We start from the raw sequence: 24,442 nt of genomic DNA, 5'->3' as shown, positions 1-24,442 counted from the left end.
GGGCTATTGATTTTTTGGTGTTCCAGAGAGGCTGAACTAAAGGCAGCCACATTAAACCTGTTTGGCAGAGTTATTTGTAAAGTAATCACTCTACGCTAGAACGTGAATTTGCCACAACTGTGTGTCATTGCTTTAACTTTTTAGAAGTAAGCCCAATCAGGAGGTGTTCAGAAAATTTTCTGTGGCTGGTTGGAAATACCCTGGCGTAAAATAATATCTTCACTCCAGGGTATGGTTCTTGGAAGAGAATAGCTACTCTACCAGCTACTCTACCAGTAGATATGGTAGAGTTCATCCTGGCTGTCTTAATCAGTGCACTAAAAAATCTAATGTACTTTTATGAAGCCATGCTCTCATGTGTGTAAGCTCTATTTTGCTCTATATTCTCTCAGTCATTCTGATACATTGAACGGGGTCGACAGGTGCACATTTTTTTTTTCGGTGTCACATACTAGAGAGCAGATAAGTTACTCTCTTGTTGAAAACAAAGAATGTAAAATGGGTCACAGGTTGTATTTAGCCATTTCAACAGCATCTATTTACCTGTAAAATATTGCCTTTTCAATAGTGGTAAAACAACTTTTTGCCACAACATGAAAAATATCAGCACCTCTATTAGCATCTATCTTCGAGTAAAACTCTTAGTCACATTTACCAGTATTCATTATGTCATCAGTTCTATAGAACCACCCAGTGCATCGGCATGTGCAGCAGGTTTTACCTGTAACAGTTTTCACCCAACCACTTCAGCAGCTGTGAATAATGTTGTTTAAATAATCATTTCGAGTGGTTTGTCCATATAGGTGACCCGTGACTGAGCCATCTGTGTGTTTATACCAGAAGCAAGACTGCTAACCTTGTAGATCAAGTCTTGAGGTGGTATCTCTTTCATTTAGGTCATAATAGACACAGGCTGTGCTCATCAATTACCCCTTTAGAGACACATTTCTTTGTTGACATGCTGAGGAGTGCTTTAGTGCTGTAGGGAGATACTATTTTGACTTTGCTCAGGAGAGAGTCTCCCTGTGACAGAAGCTCAGGGATATTTATATTTTGGGTATCCTCTTTTGAAATTTTAGATGGAGAACAAAATAGCTTTGGTTATATTTTGCAGACACAAACATGTTAACTGCCTGTATTGGAGGTCCAGACTACTCAGTTACAAAAGGCAATCAATCTTAAATCTAAAATTTCAGTTTTATTTAAGTTACCAATGGCAATTTGAATGATCTGCTGCCTCCTAGTTCAGGGAAAGCAATAGTGTGAACTATGCAATCGAGTTCCCAGCTTTTCCACTCTACAACAGTCATTTTAAGGCAGTCTCTGAAACTCTTAAGTTTATTTTACATTATGGATAACTCAAAATACTAAGGGGCCTTTTACAATTGAGAGTGGATATTGCTATCTGCTCTTTACTATACTTTTCAAGGTAACTCCATACAGCCCATTCATAAAATGCATGCCATGGTATGGAGCCTGGGGGGTCCTTAAAGGAGTTGTAAAGGAAAAAATTTTTGCTAAAAAAACTGTTTACAGGGTATAGAGACATAATAGTTAACTGATTCCTTTTAAAATTGATTAAAAATAGATAAAAATCAATCATATAATGTACCTCTAGTTTCGTTTTTGCATCTAGTTTCGTTTTTGCATGTTATCCTGCCTCTGTGCATGTACAGAGCCATAGAGCAGTGATGGTTTGGAAAATGAAACTAGAATCTCCCAGTACTGTGGTCATCAGGAAACAGACAACCAGGAAGTGTCCAGAACAGAGAAGAATTACAGCAACATCAGAGCAAAAACGAACAATGAGGACATTAAATCAGGACTGCAGTAAGGTAAAGGAAGCTATTTAGCTAAAAAAAGAATTTCCTTTAGTGACCCTTTAATGTAGAAAAAAAAAACTTTATGATTAGAGGATAGACCATTCACATGACTTTGACAGGTCAAATCACTGGGCTCTCCTCAAGACCCCCCTTAGAAAGGTGCAGAATATTACCCTTCTCCATTTTAAGCCTTAAGATGCCCATTCTCGTACCGATTGCTAAGTGGAGGGATCTGTCTTCATTACTGGCAGCATAGTGACTTAGTGGTTAGTAAATCTGCCATGCAGCAGTAGGATCATTGGTTTGAATGCCAACCATAACACTATCTGCCTGCATGTTGTTTGCATGTCCTCCCGGTGCTTGTGTGGATTTCCTCTGGCTGTTTTTTTTCCATATACTCAAAGACATGCTGATGGGTTGACTGGCTCCTATCTAAATTGGCCCTAATAAGGGTATGTATGCATGTCAGTTAGGGACCATAGATTTTAAGTTCCTTGAGCACAAGGGCTTATGTGAATATACAATATATATGTAAAGCACTATGTAAATTACCAGCTCTATATATAGTGAGTATAGGAAAAAAATCACCCCTTTAAAATAATCACATCTTGTTGCTTTGCCGTCTGAAATAAAGACGGGCACAGTTTTTGTTTTATCCAGTTGTCAGTGCAACTTATAATATCCAAGTAAAAGACATAACAACATGTCAGAAAAAATTGCAAAAAAAAAAAACAGAATCACTGAGTTGGAAAAAGGATCACCCCCTCCTAAAAATGACTTGTAAACTCAATCAGATGTAGCTAATCACCTTCTCAATGGCAAAGGTGGTTCTTTTTTCCAACTCAGTGATTCTGTTTTTTTATGATTTTTTTATTGATATGTTGGTGTAAATACAGCTGGATAAAAGCAACAAAATTAGATTATTTTAAAGGGGGGGTGATTATTTTCTATACCCACTGTTAATACCTGCAATATAAAAAAAAATTACCACCGGAGCAGTCTCATGCTGTATTAACTGCATATCTGGGAACCCTTTAATCCTGCAAGTGTCTTAGGCTGCATTCACACCTGAACGCGGCGTATTTTACCGCAATTTGCCGCGACAAATTGCGGCGTTTTGTCCCACGATTAGCCGCTAAAAATGCGGTAAAATACGCCACGGTACATACACAGGAGGGGTGATCAACATTGTCGGCTATGGCCGAACGCCGAAAGCCGCCTGGAAAAAAGGTCCGGGACTTGTTTTAAGCTTCAGGCGTTTCGGCGTTCGGCGTGGAGATGTGAACCATCTCCATAGCCAACAATGTAAAATCACCCCTCCAGCGTATTGCAGGCTGTAATAGCGGCGGGCGTCTGGCGTGAAAATGCCTAGGTGTGAATGCAGCCTTAAAGTATGTCAGCAGAAAATGAACATTCTGCTGCAGAGAATGCCTTGTAACTTTAGTTCAAGCTCTGTACAGGCCTTAAGGCAAAGACCAGTTATACAGGCATGAAATTCATTTTTTGGGAGCAGTCCGCACACAGGGTACAGAATGTCCTAGGTTACCACACTGCAAGATTTGTTTGGCATTTTTAATTTTGGCTTTAGATACACCTTAATAATAAATTACATTTGTTAAATTTTAAAATGAATTGTGTAGCAATTATATATGTCATGTTCTGGAACTCTTCCAAAAAAGACAACTTTTTCTTTCACATGCCTATCTTTCCTTGAGACAAAATAGGAACTCCGTTCCTAGACAGCAGTAAGCTGGTTATCGGTCTCAGACTCCCACTACAGATCTAGGTCAAAGTCACTTGACAGCAGAGAGCCAGCACAGCCATTGTAATCTAAAGCAACAGATACTGCAGTTTGGTTTTGCATTTGAAGTTCATTATGATGTAATTTGTTTCAGATTTTTACATCCACAATGAACCATGACCACAAACTGACTCATGCCTATAAATGATAGGTGGGGAGGAACCTGACAGTCAATCCTCACATTGCAGCAATGCCAGAACCTAGTACGGGTTGTTTTCCCCAGAAGACGCACTAGAAGGGAGAGTCTCTGTCCTCCGTGGAACAAAAAAAATTGTTTGTATTGTACTGTTTGTTGGTTCAGATGCTGTTCTGATATTTACTCACGAAAAGCCAAATCATCAAATACCATTTTGGGATTTCTTACATCAATTAATATCGCTGAACCCTATATAGCCACTGTTAGTAAAGTCACCATCAACTCTATAGTTGAAGTGTTTTTGTTGAAATCAACTTTTGCCATGTAACTAGTTAAAGTGGAGTTCCACCCATAAATATAACATTACATCAGTAGTTTTAAAAAAATGTCATTAGTCCTTTAAGAATTTTTTTTTTTTTTTTAGATGCCTTCAAAGTGTTGTTGCTAGGCAGAATAGTTAATCTTCCCTCTTCCTGCACCTAGGTGCTTAAGCTTCCTAACCTACACCGCACAGGCTCCTGGGAATGTAGTGGGTGTAACTTTCCAGGAGTTTGTGCACTCCCCAGTCTCGAAGAATCATGTGACTTAGGTTTCAGATCAGGTTTCAGCACCTGTACTGTCCATTACACTGCTTGTGCAGCACTGAGCATGTGCGAGATCTGCAAGGCTGAAATCCAGGAAGTCATACAGTCTGGCTTCATGATGCCCACACTTAAGATGGCCCCAGTCAATTTCTATTTTATAAAGTCTCTAAATGCTGTAACAACCTAACAAAACGGACCTTAGTTTACAGACTAACTTTACTAGAATACATTAAGCTTGTGTATTACAGGGGTATTTATATTTAAAAAGTGAAATTGTGGCCGGAACTCCGCTTTAACCCCCAATAGTTAGGTTTGCAGCATTAAAAAAATCCCCTTAATTTAATGGTCAACATGAATTATTTCCCACTAGTAACGGCACTCTCAACATCTGGTATAAACTTGTGTAAAAAAACGTAAATTTATATTCCACTAAACACTATGGGCCAGATTCAGGTACAGCGGCGTATCTTTTGGCCGGCGTAGCGCATCTCATATGCGCTACACCAACGTAAAACAGGGAGCCCAGAACAGTTTTTTCAAAAGAAGTCGCGCCATACGTTGTGCTGGCGTAGTGTAAATAGGCCGGCGTAAGCCCGCCTAATTCAAAGTAGGCAGGTAGTGGGCGTGCTTCATTTAAATTAACCGTGACCCCATGTAAATGAGCGGCCGATCGAACGGCGTATGCGCGCGCATGATCAGAATCACGTTGAATATACGGCCAAAGATACGACGCCTCAATGCCTATGACGTGAACGTAACCTACGCACAGCCCCATTCACGTACGACTTACGTAAACTACGTAAAATACGATGCTGTTCCGACGTCCATACCTTTGCATGGGCTGCGCCTCATATAGCAGGGGTAACTTTACGCCGGACGTACGTCTTACGTAACCAGCGTATCGGGCGCAAGAACGTTCGTGAATCGGCGTATCTAGCTCATTTGCATATTCAACATGTAAATCTACGGAAGCGCCCCTAGCGGCCAGCGTAAATATGCACCCAAGATACGACGACGTAAGAGACTTACGTCGGTTGTATCTTGGACAAATTCAGGCGTATCTGATTCTTTGAATCAGACGCATACATACAACGGCTCACATTCGGACTTACGACGGCGTATCAGTAGATACGTCGGCGTAAGTCCTTTGTGAATCTGGCCCTATATCTTTTGTACATGTCTCTGTAGCACCCTGATGTTTAGGCAGGGTTGCTATTAAATATATTTGCCAAGAGATAGTTGAATTGGCCAATTGTTAGGAGGTCAAGTGATTTCTCCCTAATTCTGGAATTGCTGCACTTCTAACTTCTGTCACTAGATGGCCAGGTGTCTGGTGACATTAGATAGGACAAGGGCACTGCAAGGACAGATTAGGAATGAATGGGGTAGGGATTTTCTTGGATCCCTTGGCCTGCTGGGAGAACCTATTTATTTGGGTGGAGTCAGGTGATCGGGGTTCTGTGCCACCTGGACGGCTATCTGGGTTGACGTGTGTCATATTGTCCCGGGCTGCTAGGCCAGAAACCTAAGGCCTATACCGGGGGCATAGCTGCTAGGCTAGCTGAGAGCCTACCCAGAAGTAGTGCAGGGTTGGGACTGCGGTCTTGTAGTCCAACCAGAAGTAACTGTTCCCCCGGCCAGGGAACAAGTCATGGTCGGAGGTAGAGGGGAAGCTGTCGCCACAAAAGGGACCACTCACCTTGCTACTGGAGACCATTGTGAGTAAGCTGAGGCCAGTACCAGATCAGACTTCTTGACAACCCGGGATGGTGAAGAAGTGAGAATGTATCAGCAAATGCCAAGTCAGGGACCCAGTGGGACAGCAGAGGTGACGCTTGTGCACTGCTAAGCCAGGGACCTAACGTGTCAACAGGAGTGAAGCTTGAAGAGTATCTGTGAGTGCCAAGCCAAGGACCCAGCAGTGAAGCGGGGGTGACGCTTAAGGAAGAGATACTGAGTGTTACATTGAAAGAGCTCAGGGGATCCAGTGGCTATTGGATCTGAAGTCTAGTGAGAGAGACTGGGAGCTCGTTGAGTGAAGACATACAGAAGTGGTTTCTGGCTGGAGGCCTTCACCTGTATAGCTGTCTGCCTATAGAAGTCTCAGAGTCTGCCAAATAACATTGCATCTACTTAAGGGTGTCCTGGCCCCAACCTTCTCTCTCACAGTTCTGTTTAAGATACAATAATTCTCTTTGCATTCAAGAAGTGTCTGGCTCCCATCCATCCACATTGCATTACACCCACCATGCCTTGTAACCCACTCCACACAGAAGGATGTCAGCTGTCCCTAACTCTGGAGGTCACCATTAGGCCTAGAGAGGCCCGGGACTTTGCTACATCTTTATAAAACAAATGAATGTTTCTAAAACAAACCAATGTCCTTGTGTCATTCAATATGCAAAACAAAAGTAAAATACATTTAATTTTTTTTTTATATAATCAGAGCAATTTCAGTCAGTATATCAGTCTTTTATATGCACAGGTCCTATGAATTCCCCCTGAATGGAAGTACAGTTAGTGCCCAAACATTTCAAAATTCCATGCTTCTTCTAAAGTGCTCTTGTGCTCTTCATCCCACTTAGATGGAGACTCACCAAAACTGTATGACCTCTTAATTAAAAGAAGATCAAGAAGCCCTTTATGGGATATGTTGTGCTCCCTCAGATTTTTTACGAGTTCCCTTCTCTCAAGGGCCGCATCACTTCTCCTCTAAACATAAATATACCCAATGTTTTGGCCAATACTGGAGTGCTGGCAATGATGCAATATGGCTTCAGAAGTTACTGCAGCGTTGTCACCCTTCTATTCAGTGCATCCTACTGACTTGAGTAGTGTGTGGGCACCAGGGCTCAAGTTCTGCGGGAACGTGTGGGAACGGCATCCCTGCACTTTTTTCACAGCAGGAACGCAGTTCCCTTTGCAGGACTAAAGCAGCCGAGAGCAGCCGAGCCGCCCGAGCCAATCCTTCACTAAGCGGCGATGCCCAGCTCGAGTCATTGTCAGGGGCAAGCAAACCTTAGTAATCCTTTATGTTACTGGCCGCTTGCCGCTTCCTGTATATGGATTCATCGGGTAGTGTGCGGGTATTCGGTCACTTCCTCGATGCCGCAATGTCTCCTGGGAGCTTTTGTCATTGTTCCCAGGAGACATTGCGGAGGTCTGCCACGAGTTATCGCGGGATTTAGAAAGAACTTGCTTAAAGTTCTAAATCCCGCGATAACTCGCGGCAGACCTCCGCAATGTCTCCTGGGAACAATGACAAATGCTCCCAACAATAACATAAAGGATTACTAAGGTACAGTGGATCGAAAAAAAACAAAAAACATGTGGTTTAGTAATTATGCATATGAGCGTATAATTTTTTTTTGGTGGGGGAGTGGATCTTGGGTGGGAGTTACCACACTTTTTTTCCCAGGACTTGACCCCTGGTGGATACCTTGGTTGTCAACACCCTGATTACTCTGTGTCATCGAGGAAAGGACCTACAGCTTACAGCTTTCAGCAACTAGAAGTGCCCCAAGGGGCCCTGGGAGTTGAAGTCCTGGTTTCAGTACAAGGCATAGGAAGTAATTGCTAGCACATTACATGTACAGGATCTGCCAAAACCCATTTTCAGCAATACTTTTTTCGTTCCAACTCAAATAACCACTCGTTACAACTAAGGTATGCAGAATACCATCTCTGAACACACAACACATCAATCCTTGAAGCAGATGGGCTACAGCAGCAGAAAACCACACTGGGTGACAGCTAAGAACAGGAAACTGAGTTTACAATTCGCACAGGCTGACCAAAATTGGACAATAGAAGATTGAAAAAGCCTTGCCTGGTCTGATGAGTCTCGATTTCAGCTGCGACATTCAGATGGTAGGATCAGAATTTGGCATAAACAACATGAAGGCATGGATCCATCCTGCCTTGTATCAATGGTTCAGGCTGGTGATGGTGGTGTAATGATGTGTGGGATATTTTCTTGGCACACATTGGGCCCCTTAGTACCAATTTAACATTGTTTGAATACCACGGCCTACCTGAGTATTGTTGCTGACCATGTTCATCCCTTTATGACTACAGTGTCCCCATCTTCTGATGGCTACTTAAAGCAGGATAATGCACCATGTCACAAAGCTCAAATCATCTCACCGCTGGTTTCTTGAAAATGACAATGAGGTCACTGCACTCCAATGGCCTCCACAGTCACCAGATCTCAATCCAATAGAGCACCTTTGGGATGTGGTGGAAAGAGATTCGCATCATGGATGTGCAGACGACAAATCTACAGCAACTGCGTGATGCCATCATGTCAATATGGACCAAAATCAGAGGAATGTTTCCAAACACCTTGTGGAATCTATTCCACGAAGAGTTAAGGCAGTTCTGTAGGCAAAAGGGGGTGCCACCCATTACTAGCAAGGTTTATCTAATAAAGTGGCTGGTGAGTGCCTATCTGCAGCACTGAAAGCTGCCACAGATATAGGGCCAGATTCAGTAAGAGTTAGGCCGGCGTATCAGTAGATACGCTGACCTAACTCGGAATTTGCGCTGTCCTAAGTTTAAGTGTATTCTCAAACAGAGATACACTTAAACCTATCTAAGATACGACGGCTTGCGCCGTCCTATCTTAGGGTGCAATATTTAGGCTGACCGCTAGGTGGCGCTTCCATTTCGGTTGGCGTAGAATATGTAAATCACTAGATACGCCTATTCACGAACGTACGTCCGCCCGTCGCAGTAAAGATACGCCGTTTCCGTAAGAGATAGGCCGCCTAAAGATAAACATGCCCCCTAGGTGGCGTAGCCAATGTTAAGTATGGCCGTCATTCCCGCGTCGAAATTTGAAAATTTTCCATCGTTTGCGTAAGTCGTCCGTGAATAGGGATTTACGTCATTTATGTCCACGTCAAAACCAATAGGTCCGTGCGGCGTACTTTGCCGCAATGCACACTGGGATATGTAGGCGGACGGCGCATGCGCCATTCCAAAAAAATGCCAATCACGTCAGGTCAACACAAATTAACATAGAACACGCCCCCTCAGCCTATTTTGAATTAGGCGCCCTTACGCCCGCTCGCTTTAGGCTACGCCGCCGTAACTTAGCAGGCAAGTACTTTGTGAATCATGTACTTGCCTCGCTAACTTACGGCGGCGTAGTGTAAACACGATACACTACGCCGCCGCAAAGTTAGGGCGGGCTATGTGAATCTAGCCCATACACTATACAAAACCTCTATGCCAGTGCTGTATACCTGTCAGATGCTTTTTTACTAGTTAAAGTGACAGAGTTTCTTTAATGAATTCCTCAGTGGAATAAAGGCGTTTTTTTATATTTGCCCGGAGTTTCAGTTTGTACTTTGGTGAAACCTTGATTTAACTACCTATTGTTATGCACTGTTGTAATTATACTTTCAGGGAACTATACAGCCGCATGCTTTTGAAGCACAAATTATATAGTGGAGGAGTTTGTTAAAGTAGTCCTGTGATCCTCAGTCTGGTGACATCCTGATCATAAATGGTAAAATGGCACTAGAACAAAGACTTACAGGAAGAGAATGCTTGTCACAGCTCGCTAATTTAAAACAATATAGACTCTTCTGTTACAATAATTGGGGATTCTGTATGCTTTAAAGCTCAAACAATCTTTATTACATCCCATGGCAGATCTCACTTTGAATTTCAAGATAGTGATAGAAGTGCCTGAAAAAAAAAAAGCTTTTTCATGGCAGAGACTGAAGTTGAATTAAAAATTTCTTGCATCAATAGTTCAAATGCATTTCATCACATCTTAAATGCAAAGTAAATACATTTGTTCAAGTAGTTGAAGACCTATATGGCGTACACGTTATGCCCTAAATACTTAAAGTGGCATTAAGCCCAATATCAAAATGTAATATATTGCAGTTTACCAAACCTTAGGTGGGTACATTAGTTTTCTTTATTTTAGGTATTTTTTCCATTTATTTAACCTGGTGATCCTGCCATTAAAAACAGCAGATTTAATTGAACCTGACCTAACAAATGACTTTAGATTGTAAGCTACTAGAGGGAAGGGACTGATGTGATTATATAATAAATACGTAAAGTGCTGCATAAATTGACAACGATATATAAGTACCTAAAATAAATAAAATAATTAAAGAAGTACTATGGTCAAAATGAAAAAAATCAATGTGATGTAAATCTGTAATCTGTTAAATATCTCACTGGTTGTTTTTCAAATAACAGTAAGGATTTTCATATACTTACCATTTCCCCCTGCAGCTCTCATGTTCATTTCCTGTAATAAGGAGACAATGCTGCTTCCTTTTTTTCTAAAAGCCTAATTTGTCCCCTTTTGCATTAGACTACAACGTGCCATCATGACATCGTTGGGGGAGTTGCTCTTTCATCCATGAAAAGCCCCGACATCTGTTTCATCACAAAAGTCCTGACAAGGCCCCGCCCACTCGCCCTCATGGCTGTCCTGTGATGCCCCACCCACTCCCATATATATTTCGCCCACTTCTGCCTATGTTCTGCCTACGCTCCCACCACATATATCTATAAAGCCTGTTCCCGTCTGCTTGGCTTCTTCGTGAAACAGAATAAAACAGACTGGGAAAAGCACACAGATAGAGTAAAAAAATCTGTGTACAAATTAAAGTAAATTAATTAATTAATTATAATATCATTATTTCCAAAAAAATAAAAAGCAATATAAAAAGTTTTATACAATTAACCTTTTGTGAGGTATTTTTTTTCCAATAAAATAAATCAACAAAAGAAAATTAAAGACATAGTATATACATAAACCTGAACCCTGTGCCCTGGATAACGCAGGCTCCTGAACCCTGTGCCCATGAATAATGCACACTCCTAAACCATGTGCCCTAGATAATGCATGCTGCTAAGCCCTGTGTCCAGAATAACACACGCTCCTGAACCCTGTGCCATAATACACACTGCTGAACCCTGTGCTCTGGGTGATGCATGCTGCTGAACCCTGTGCCCTTGATAATGCATGTTCCTGAACCCTGTGCCCTGGGTAATACACACTGCTGAACCCTGTGCCATGGATAATGCATGCTCCTGAACCCTGTGTCCTGGGTAATACACACTTCTGAACCCTGTTCCCTGTGTAATATAAGCTGCTGAACCCTGTACCCTGGGTAATACACAGTGCTGAACTCTGTTCCCTACATAATACACACTGCTGAACCCTGTTGCCTGCATAATACACACTGCTGAACCCTGTTTCCTGTGTAATACACACTGCTGAACCCTGTGCCCTGGGTAATATACACTGGGTAATACACACTGCTGAACCCTGTTCCCTACCTACTACACGCTGCTGAACCCTCTGCTCTGGGTAATGCATGCTCCTGAACCCTGTGCCATAATACTCACTGCTGAACCCTATGTACTGGATAATGCACACTCCTGAACTCTGTGCCCTGTGTGATGAGTTAGATTCAAAATCAGTATAGCACATCATGCAGCTCTTCCTTAGCAATGCTACCTCAATGTTTTCAAATATGTCTAGTGACTATGGATGAGCCGAACACCCCTCCCCCCCCCCCCGTTCGGTTCGCACCAGAACCTGCGAACAGACCAAAAGTTTTGTGTGAACTTTAGAACCCCATTAAAGTATATGGGACTCGAACATTAGAAATCTAAAGTGTTAATTTTAAAGGCTAATATGCAAGTTGTTGTCCTAAAAAGTGTTTGGGGACCCAGGTCCTGCCCCAGGGAACATGTATCAATGCAAAAAAAAGTTTTAAAAACTGAATTTTTTTCGGGAGCAGTGAATTTAATAATGTTTATAGTGAAACAATACAAGTAAAATATTCCTTTACATTTCGTACCTAGGGGGGGTGTCTATAGTATGCCTGTGAAGTAGTGCTTGTTTCCCTTGATTAGAACTGTCCCTGCACAAAGTGTAATTTCTGAAGGAAAAAAGGTCATTTAAAATCACTTGCGGCTATAATGAATTGTCGGCTCCCGTCAATACAGAGAAAAGTCAATGATAAAAAAAATGCGTGTGGGTCCCCCCAAATTCAATTAACAGGCCCTTCAGGTCTGGTATGAATATTAAGGGGAACCCTGCGTCCAATTTAAAAAAAATTATGTGGGGTTCCCCCCAAATATCCATACCAGACCCCCTCAACATTGGGAGGATGCTTTGGGGGTCTGTGACACCTCAAAGCACCATGTCCCCATGGGGACAAGGGCCTCATCCCCACAACCCTTGCCCGGTGGTTGTGGGTATTGCGGGCGGGGGACCCCCATATCCCACCCCCCTATGTGAATTGGTAATGGGGTACATTGTACCCCTACCATTTCACAAAGAAAGTGTAACAAATTGTAAAAAAAAAAAGACACCATTGGGAAAGTCCTTTATTAAAAAAAATTTAAAAAATCCAGCGGTGGTAATCCACTCTCGGTCTTCGCTCCAACGCTGTCGGTATCCTGCGATGGGTGATCTCCTCTCCGGGGTCCAGCGATGAGAAGATCTCCACTTCATCCAGGTCCAGGATCCAGCGATGAGATGTCCGCAGCGCATCACCTATCTCCACCGGAGACACCCCGTGAATTACCCGGCTTCAGCCAGTGACAGCTCTTATGTATCGGGCAAGGGTTGTGGGGATGAGGCCCTTGTCCCCATCAACATGGGGACATGGTGCTTTGAGGGGTCACAGACCCCCAAAGCATCCTCTCAATGTTGAGGGCATGTGACCTGGTACGGTTCAGGAGGGGGGCGCTCTCTCTCTCGTCCCCCCCTCCTATGGCCTGCCAGGTTGTGTGCTTGGATAAAGGGTTTGGTATGGATTTTTGAGGGCAACTCCACGCCATTTTTTTTTTAATTTGGGGTGGAGTTCCCCTTAAAATCCATACCAGACCTGAAGGGTCTGGTATGGATATTTGGGGGGAACCCCATGTAATTAATTTTTTTACATTTGTGGTGGAGTTCCCCTTAACTTCTTGGTAACCGCCCTATAGCCGAAATACGGCTACAAGGCGGTTACCTAACTCTAGGAGGGCGTCAATATACGTCCTCCCAGAGAGTCACAATTGCGCGCCCGAGCGGGCGCGCACACGCGATCACCGGCGCTCGGCGGGTCCACGGGACCCGCAGCAACACGGATCGCGGTAAGGAGCCAATGGAAGCGGCTCCTTACCACGTGATCGCGCCGTCCAATGACGGCGCGATCACTTGTAAACAAACCGGCGTCATGTAATGACGCCGGTTCCTCCCTCTCCTCTCTGTACCGTTCGGTACAGTGTGAGAGGAGAGGGAGGGGGGGGGATCGGGCGGCAGCAGCAGCCGCCGCACTGTGGGCTGGATCTGTGACAATTGCAGTCACAGATCCAGCCATCCCTGCGCAATACTCTGCAAAATAAAAATAATGATGAGTGCAATACTCTGCAATACCCCACCCCATACTCTGCAATACCCCACCCCATACTCTGCAATACCCCACCCCATACTCTGCAATACCCACCCTGGGGGGGGTGGGTATTGCAGAGTATGGGGTGGGGTATTGCAGAGTATTGCACTCATCATTTTTTTTATTTTACTCTGCAATACCCACCCCCCCATACTCTGCAATACCCACCCACCCATACTCTGCAATACCCCCCCCCATACTCTGCAATACCCCCCCCATACTCTGCAATACCCCCCCCCATACTCTGCAATACCCCCCCCATACTCTGCAATACCCCCCCCATACTCTGCAATACCCCCCCCCATACTCTGCAATACCCCCCCATACTCTGCAATACCCCCCCAATACTCCGCAATACCCTCAATACTCCAATACCTTGCAATACGTCGCCTATGGGGATTTTTAAGTAGCAACGTTTGGCGCAATTTCACGAGCGTGTGCAATTTTGAAGGGTGACATGTTGGGTATCTATTTACTCGGCGTAACTTCATCTTTCATATTATGCAAAAACATTGGGCTAACTTTACTGTTTTTTTTTTTTTTAAGCACAAAACTGTTTTTTTTTTAAAAACACGCGTTCAAAAAATTGCTGCGAAAATACCGTGCAAGATAAAAAGTTGCAACAACCGCCATTGTATTCTCTAGGGTCTTTGGAAAAAAAAGCATATATAATGTTTTGGGTTTCTATGTAATTTTTTTAGCAAATAAATGATGATTTTTACATGTAGGAGAGAAATGTCAGAATTGGCCTGGGTGCTCCAGAACGCCTGATGGTGCTCCCTGCATGTTGGGCCTCTCTATGTGGCCACGCTGTGTAAAAGTCGCACACATGTGGTATCGCTATACTCGGGAGGAATAGCAGAATGTGTTTTGGGGTGTAATTTGTAGTATGCATATGCTGTGTGTGAGAAATAACCTGCTAATATGACAGAAACTAGATTTTTTTTTTTTTTTTTACAGAATTTTCAGTCTTTTTTCTTTTATAGCGCAAAAAATAAAAACCGCAGAGGTGATCAAATACCACCAAAAGAAAGCTCTATTTGTGGGAAAAAAAGGACAAAAATTTCAGATGGGTACAATGTTGTATGACTGAGTAATTGTCATTCAAATTGTGAGAGCACCGAAAGCTGAAAATTGGTCTGGTGATTAAGGGGGTTTTCGTGCCCAGTGGTCAAGTGGTTAATATCCATACCAGACCTGAAGGTTTTCTCAATGACTTTCAATGCCTTTTCTCTGTATTGCCAGAAGCCGACAATTCATTATAGCCGCCAATGGTTTTAAATTACTTTTTTTCCTTCAGAAATGACTCTTTGTGCAGGGACAGTTCTAAGCACGGGAAACAAGTGCTACTTCACAGGCATACTATACACCCCCCCCCCCCCCCCCGGTAAGAAATTTAAAGGAATATTTCACTTTTATTGTTTCACTTTAAGCATTATTAAAATCACTGCTCCCAAAAAAACAGCCGTTTTAAAAACTTTTTTTTGCATTGATACATGTCTCCTGGGGCAGAACCCGGGTCCCCAAACACTTTTTATGACAATAACTTGCATATAAGCCTTTAAAATTAGCACTTTAGATTTCTCCCATAGACTTTTACAGGGTGTTCCGCGGCTTTTCGAATTTGCTGCGAACACCCCAAATGGTTCGCTGTTCGGCAAACAGACAATGTTCTCAATGTTCGAGTCGAACATGAGTTGGACTCGAACTCGAAGCTCATCCCTACTAGTGACAATAAGCACATTTTATCCCTTCATACAAATAACGTTTCTCTCTCTCCCTCTTTCACTTTCTCTCTCTCTTCTTTTCCTGTCTCTCCTGCCTTCTCTCTCTCTCTTTCTTACTCCCTCTTTTATTTCTCCTTTTCTCCCTCTCATATTATCTCTCCCTTCTCTCTCTCTCATTCTCAATTTAAATATTCATCAAAACATTTTGAAACCTTAAAAATATTAGGTCAAATAACAAAAATAAACACAACATTATAAACATAAGTATCAGTGACTATTCTGAAACTTTTCACTGAGAACTTTTCTACAGCAACACTGACAGCCACAGCTTTTGATTGACAGATGGGCGTGCATTATGTAAAATATACTGGGTATGATACAAGGCATAAGGTGTCATGGGAACTGTAGTTCCCTTTGGGAGATGCAGAAGCTAGCACAGTGAAAGGAAATTATATGCTAGCTCTAATGAACTCTTCCAACCATCACTAACATTAGCAGATGAGTAATGGTTGGGGGGATTAGAGACCACAATTGCACCTAAATTGTAGGAAAATCAGAATCACATTTGTAATATGTATTTCCATGTGTAGCTTTGAGGTGTTTATATAAATGAGCATGCTGCCTTTAGTTGTACTTTAAAGCCAAACTCCAACTAACACTGCATAAGCATAATGTATATATATATATATATATATACACATCGGTGCCGCCATATCAGTGCCCGTAATTGAAAGAGAAAACTTATTTACAAAAAAATTAACAGAAAAAAATAAAAACGTAATTTTTTTTCCAAATTTTCAGCCTTTTTTTAGTTGTTGCGCAAAAAAAAAAAATCGCAGAGGTGATCAAATACCACCAAAAGAAAGCTCTATTTGTGGGGAAAAAAGGACGCCAATTTTGTTTGGGTACAGTGTAGCATGACCGCGCAATTGCCATTCAAAGTGCGACAGTGCTGAAAGCTGAAAATTGGCTTGGGCGGGAAGCTGCGTAAGTACCTGGTATGGAAGTGGTTAAACAAGAACAAGTTTAGAATAGTTAAAAGGAGCTTTCATAAAGTTCATGAATCATTTAAAGCCCAAAACACCCTTAACCACTTTGATGGATTTGATTGTAAGAAATACGTCCAAATAAAAGATGCATCTTCTATGTCCTGCTCCTCTTCAACTACCATCTCTCCCCCATTACTATTGCTTACAATTTCTGGCAGTCAAAATGACAGCCAGTAATTGTTTTGTATTATACAGCAGGAGCTTCTGTCAAAATGCAACTATCTAGCCTGCAAGTGCCATTGAAAAAAATACAATTAGGTCGATTCAGGTAGCAGAGCCTATAGTTACGGCGGCGTAGCTTAGCGTGTTTAGGCTATGCCGCCGTAAGTAAGCTAGGCAAGTACATGATTCTCAATGTACTTGCCTGCTAAGTTACGACGGCGTAGCCTAAATCAGCGGGCCTAAGGGCGCCTAATTCAAATGTGTTGGGGGGGCGTGTTTAATGTTAATGAGGCTTGACCTCACGTTTTTTACGTTTTTTTTAAACTGCGCATGCGCCTACATTTCCCAGTGTGCATTGCGGCTAAGTACGGGCTATTGATTTAGACGTGGACGTAAACGATGTAAATCCCGATTCGCGGATGACTTACGCAAACGACGTAAAAATAATTAATTTCACGGCAGGAATGGCGGCCATACTTAACATTACTATTCCACTAGGGCCTAGCTCTAACTTCACGCGGCCTATCTCTTACGCAAACGGCGTAAAAGTACTGCGTCGGCCGGGTGTACGTTCGGCGTATCTCCTCATTTACATATTCTACGCCGACCGCAATGCAAGCGCCACCTAGCGGCCATCCAAAATATTGCAATCTAAGATAGGACGGCGCACAGGAAGTACCGGGTGAGAGGTGAGTCGGGAGAAAGTAGAGAGAAGACATTACTTACTGGAAGTGGCAGCAGAGGAGACACTTTTGAAGGCACCACCTAGGATCTAGGAACCGGATACCCCTCAGTCTCGTTGGGAGACTATAAAAATATCCTGGGCCCATACTGACCGCTGTAGTGGTCAATAGCTTCGGTAAGCAGACTACAACACTTCATCACCTGGGTGTTTTTTGCTGGATAGATCGTTTGGATTATTTTGGATGTCACATCTTGAATATTGTATTGGCGATTCACATGGGATTTTTGCACTCTTTGGATTTTCTAATTATTCACCACTATATATGTACAGACTGTATTTATTTACACGTTTCTCATTCATTATGAACTTTTGTTTTCCTGCACTATTGGAAACTTTGCATAATCATATGTAATCTTTTTATTGTTTGTGTTTTTTATATACATACCTGTGTTCATAGCGTAGGTATCACTATCAATCACCATTAGTTTTTGCGCTGTACCTATTCTTTTTCACTTGTTCTTTAATTTGTATCTACAATTTTTGGTACTTGGCAGCATTTACACTTATATTGTTTCTGCGCAGTGTTTTTTCTGTTAGAAATCAAATTTCTTTGAAACGTTTTTTTCCGTACAGACAGGTATGCAGCCTGACAAGCAAAAACCACATACAGTAGAAACAATCACTAAACATGGAATGGTAAAGGATGTGTGTGTTCCATAAACTAGACTCAGTAGAAATAGTAAAAATCAGGCAGCATATACAGAAAAAATGTATAGTAACATCCAAATCATACACCAATATGAATTGTTCAAAAAATAACAAACTAGTCCAAACCAACCGGTCAGTTGTGCCTCCATCCCTATTAATATGGAAAGAAAAAGGGTAATGGGACTTTAAAGAGGAAGTAAACAAAAGCATATTGAGCTAGTATGCATGGCATACTAGCTCATTATGTAATACTCACCTCCGATCGAAGTCACCGCAGCCGTCCTCTTCCAACACCTGGGCAGCCGACATCTGCCCGGGGGTTACTTCCGCATATCGCGGCTCCGGCGCTCTGATTGGCCAGAGCCGCCATGACATCACTCCCATGCATGCGCTCAGGAGCCGGCAGTGGCGGCACAGCCTCGATGAGAAACGGCACACTACAGTGCGCCTGCGCTGCTGTCTACAATGCATGCGCCGCAGTCAGCGGCACCCGTGATTATAGTAAATATCTCCTAAACCATGGAGGTTTAGGAGATATTTCAAGCACCTACAGGTAAGCCTTAACCCCCCTGGCGGTATTCCAGAGTCTGACTCGGGGTGAGATTTTCATACCAAAAGCGGTAACCCCGAGTCAGACTCGGGCTTGCCTCGCTGCAGCAGCAGACAAAGTTACTTACCTTGTCCCTGGATCCAGCGATGCCACCGCGCTGTGTGAGCGAGCGGGACCTCGCTCAATTCACACAGTGTCCTCCTGTGCCTCCGATCTCTGTTCCCTGCGATGTTACGACGTACGGGAGCGGAGAACGGAGCCAAATTCAAAAACGTAAACAAACACATTACATACAGTATACTGTAATCTTATAGATTACAGTACTGTATGTAAAAAATAGACACCCCCCCCCCCCTTGTCCCTAGTGGTCTGCCCTGTGTCCTGCATGTAGTTTTATATAATAAAAACGGTTCTTTCTGCCTGCAAACTGTAGATTGTCCATAGCAACCAAAAGTGTCTTTTTATGTCAAAAATTGTTTTAGAGCAGCTAGAAAACAGCGATAATAAATTATAATCACTTGCAGAATTGTGCGATAGCGATTTGCGGGGAAATTCGTCATAAAAAAATAAAAGTAATGACAGCGACAATTCTGCAACTGAGCAAATTTCAGTGATTTTGAGTTGATTACATTATTGAATAATTTTTATTAGAATTATACTATTATTTGTTATAATTATTTATAATTATTTATTATCTTATAATTTATAATTTTGTTTAAAAAAAAATGTCATACCCGGGATGCCTACTAGTCTCTGGTTTGGTCAGATTTAAGTGAGTTATTCCTGAGGCCGGGTACACACGGACAAACATGTATGGTGAAAGCGGTCCGTCGGACCGTTTTCACCATACATGTCTGCCAGAGGGCTTCTGTACGATGGTTGTACACACCATCGTACAGAAGTCCGCGCGTAAACAATACGCGGGGCGTGTCCGCGGTGTCGCCGCGTCGATGACGCGGTGTCGCCGCGACAATGACGCGGCGACGTGGGCGGCCCGCCTTTAAAATGCTTCCACGCATGCGTCGAAGTCATTCGACGCATGCGAGGCACGGCGGGCGGCTGGACATGTACGGTAGGTCTGTACTGACGACCGTACATGTCCGAGCGGGCTGAATTCCAGCGGGCTGTTTTAAAACAAGTCCAGGAATATTTGTCTGCTGGGAAAAGGCCCGGCGGGCAAATGTTTGCTGGAATTCGGACCGCTCGCACCCACACACGACCAAACATGTCTGCTGAAACTGGCCTGCGGGCCAGTTTCAGCAGACATGTTTGGTCGTGAGTATGGGGCCTAAGAATTACAGGCCTACAGTACAAATCACCAAATTTCCTTGCAAATAATGGTACCGCTTTCAGCATGTTTTTTCTGAAAGAATCATACCGCCAGGGAGGTTAATCTAGGCTGGTGGGTAATTAGTGCAGCGCTAATGATCAACAATATAGAAAGTGCACACTGGAACTAACACAATGTGAATTGTGAAATGTAAACAAAGATGTGAGTAATATAAACGAATAATGAAAGTTCAGGGAAGCGAATAAGCTTCAAATAACAATGTGAGAGAAGTCCATGTGAAGAAGACACCATGAAGGAAAATTCTTCCCATTTAGATGGCTCAGAGTGAGAGGAAAATAAGTTGTCTGCAGTTGCTCTTAAAATCTTCAAAACATGTACAGATTAGGTACTCTTACCAAATGGGGTGGACACATCTGTTATACAACAGTGGGTCATACAGGCTTGTGATCCCAGATGGTCTGGATCAGTGTTAGATGGATCCTTGCTTTCCCCAGAGGCCTGAATCAATCCTGGATAGAAATGGTGGTCCAGCAGGATGAGGTATGGAGTTCACACTCTTCCACTGACAGATGAATACCAGGGTAATTCCAAACGAACTCCAAAAATAAAAAAGGCAATAGAAAGAGATGCTCCCAGGTCAAACCACGTTTGGTTTATTTATAAAAATGTCATACATGAATGACAAATAAATAGTGATCACAATAAAACGTATAAAAAGCAATGTGGGGTGCAGTAATGCTCGCCCAATGCGATTCGACTCTAGCGGTCTTCAACTGGCAGCCAGTTGAAGACCGCTAGAGTCGAAACGCGTTGGACGAGCCTTACTGCACCCCAATGGTGAAACATTCCCATAGACACTCCTAAACCTTGTGGACAGTCTTCCCAGAAGAGTTGAAGCTGTTATAGCTGCAAAGGGTGGGCCAACGCAATATTGAACTCTACGGACTAAGACTGGGATGCCATTAAAGTTCATGTGCGTGTAAAGGTGGGTGTCCTAATATGTATTTAGCCAAAATGATAAAAAAAAAAAAATTACCCAATTTTAAACATTTTTTTTTGCAAAACTAGTATCGCTCACTCTTAAGCCCCATACACACTATCAGTTTTCCTGTCAGTTTTCTCTTCAGGTTTACCAAAACCATGTAGTGCAAGGGCCTGCCTGATTGCATACAAATTGAAACTCTTGAGGTTTGACCTTATATTAGATGGTTTTGGTAAACCTGAAGAGAAAACTGTCAGGAAAACTGATAGTGTGTATGGGGCTTTACAATAATACAGCAGCCATGCCAATGTCTTTCCGCGTCTTATATTTGTGCTGTGCGTCTTTTGCTTCCATAAAGTATCTCGTAGAGTATTGTTCAAAGTAACGACTTCAGACTGCAAACCAGCAAATTTAAGTTGAAAGAAAGGATCTGTCACAAGCAGAAACTTTTTGTGCTTTTGAAAAGTATATTTTGGAATTGGAATAGGCTGCATTGCCTAGATCTGCATGATGATTTGTGTTTACCATTGAGCCGTGTACGTTTACTATTCTCTACTCTGATGTGCCTGTGCTATTGGTCTTTTGTTCTGGAACATTCCTCCTCTACCTATTGTGTGTGCTTCTTTGTTTCCTTTGCATCCTAATTATCTGAGATCCTGCAGATGTCATAACAACTCTTTGATGACAAAACGGTAACATTGACAAATTTCTTTCTCCTTTTCTTCCTAACTAAACTGTCAAAACAAAGTGTTCTAGGCAACGAGAAAGCAGCACTGAAGCATTAAAGAGACATCCCCTTTAATATGTTGCGGCCCAACTGCCAGTGAAAGAAATGAAATGAGATTAGCAGGTTTAAATAATGAAAATGCGTCTTCTGCGCCCTGGTGACATTACCTAAATTAAAACTGACACAAAGTTTAATTTAAACAAACCCTTCAGGAATAACTGTACTTTTGCACATGAATAATTAATACATTAATAAATACCGTATTTATCGGCGTATACCGCGCACTTTTTTCCCCTTAAAATAAGGGGAAAATCATGGGTGCACGATATACGCCGATCCCCGCACTGTTTGAACGCCGCCGCCGACATATAACAAGCGCAGTACACTCGGGTACACTCGGCCAGGCTCGGCTCCCCTCGCGGTCATGCCCTGTGCGGGGAGGAGACCACCAGGGCCACAGATGGACGCCGGACCGGACAAGGCCGCCGATGGACGCCAGCAAGACACCGACGAGGGGCATTCAAACTGTGAGTATTTTCTTTTTTTCCTGAAATTTCCCTTCCAGGTTGGGGGTGCGCGCTATACGCCGGGGCGCGTTATATGAAGATAAATACGGTATGTTGATTCTTAAAAAATGTAAGTGGTGGAAAACCCTTAGGCCTTGTACACACGACCAGACATGTCCTATGAAAACGGTCCGCGGACCGTTTTCATTGGACATGTCTGCTGGGAGGTTTTGGTCTGATGTGTGTACACACCATCAGACCAAATTCCCCGCGGACAGAAAACGCGGTGACGTGGCGGCGACGATGACGCGGCGACGTGCGCAAACCAGGAAGTTCAATGCTTCCACGCATGCGTCGAATCACTTCGACTCATGCAAGGGATTTCGGTCCGATGGTTAGGTGTACTAACCATCGGACATGTCCAACGGACAGGTTTCCACCGGACAAGTTTCTTAGCATGCTAAGAAACTTTTGTCCGCTGGAAACCTGTACGCTCGGCCGGAAAACTGTCCGCTAGGCCCTACACACGGTCGGACATGTCCGCGGAAACTGGTCCGCGGACCAGTTTCAGCGGACATGTTCGGTCGCGTGTACGAGGCCTTACATATACCCAGTGAAGTGACCAGTAGAGGTCCGTAATGCAGGGCACAGGGGCGCTTTCACCCCTATCCATGTTGGGTCGCCGGACGCATGGATTCCAATCAGGGTTTTATTTTTTTGAAACAGGTTATCAGAATCAGAGGCTCTAATAGGCTTCAAAAAATGGTGGGTGGACCCAGTTTTGTGACAATAGCGAATTAATGGGCCCACCCAGTTGAATATTCGCTATTGTCGTCCTGATTCTCCTCCTGGCCAATTAGGAAGTGAGCCTGAGACCCGTTTCCAGACTGACCGAAAAGGAGAAGCATTTTAATTGGCCTAGGAGGAGGGAGGAGACATACGGCGGGAGCCGCCATGGTGCCGAGGAGGAAATGCTGGGGAAGCTGCCGCCCAGAGAGGAGTACTGCCCACGCCATAGGTTTGTGACCGGGGGGTGGCTGTGCGTGCACTGTTTGCTGCCCCCCCCAAAATAAATTAACCACCTGCAGCAACTGGAAGTGACTGGCCATAGGTGATACACAGAGATTAACCACTTAAGGACCGCCTAACACCGATATACGTAGGCAGAATGGCACGGCTGGGCACAATCTCGTACAGGTATGTCGCCTTTAAGAGCCCAGCCGTGGGTCTTGGCGCGCGCACGCGACCCCGTCCAAAGCTCTGTGACCGTGCTCGCGGAACCCGCTGACCCGATCGTCCCTGGTGTCCCGATATCGGTCACAGGAGCTGAAGAACGGGGAGAGGTGTGTGTAAACACACATTCCCTATTCTGCACTGTGGCAATGTCAGTGATCGTCTGTTCCCTGATATAGGGAACGACGATCACTGACGTCACACGTCCAGCCCCGCCCCCCTACAGTTAGAAACACACACAAGGTCACACTTAACCCCTACAGCGCCACCCTAGTGGTTAACTTCTAAACTGCAATTGTCATTTTCACAGTAATCAGTGTATTTTATAGCACTTTTCGCTGTGAAAATGACAATGATCCCAAAAATGTGTCAAAATTGTCCGATGTGTCCGCCATAATGTTGCAGTCACGAAAAAAATCGCTGATCGCCGCCATTAGTAGTAAAAACAAAAATTATTAATAAAAATGCCATAAAACTATCCCCTATTTTGTAAACACTATAAATTTTGCGCAAACCAATTGATAAACGCTTATAGCCATTTTTTTACCAAAAATAGGTAGAAGAATACGTATCAGCCTAAACTGAGAAAAAATAATTGTCGCTCTATTTTTGTTTATAGGGAAAAAAATAAAAACCACAGAGGTGATCAAATACCACCAAAATAAAGCTCTATTTGTGGGAAAAAAAGGATGCCAATTTTGTTTGGGAGCCACATTGCACGTCCGCGCAATTGTCAGTTAAAGCGACGCAGTGCCGAATCGCAAAAACTGCCCAGGTCCTTTACCTGCATAATGGTCCGGGTCTTTAGTGGTTAAACAAATCCTCCTACATAAGTTGTACCTGTTTATCTGTGGTCTATTCTTCACTACAGCCGTTCAAACTGCAGAATTTAAAGAGCTTGTCTGAGCTGTCAGAAAACAAGGGGCAGAGAACTGGAATTACACACTGCAGAGATCATTGAGGAGAGACATCTATAAGGGGGATAGACTGGTAGTCAGTCACATCCTCCATGTTTCCCTCTCTCACAGGGAGCCAAGCAAGGGTCATATG

The sequence above is a fragment of the Rana temporaria genome, chromosome 1 (assembly GCF_905171775.1).
Source record: "Rana temporaria chromosome 1, aRanTem1.1, whole genome shotgun sequence".
NCBI lineage: Eukaryota > Metazoa > Chordata > Amphibia > Anura > Ranidae > Rana > Rana temporaria.
Note: the sequence above shows the minus strand (reverse complement) of the source record.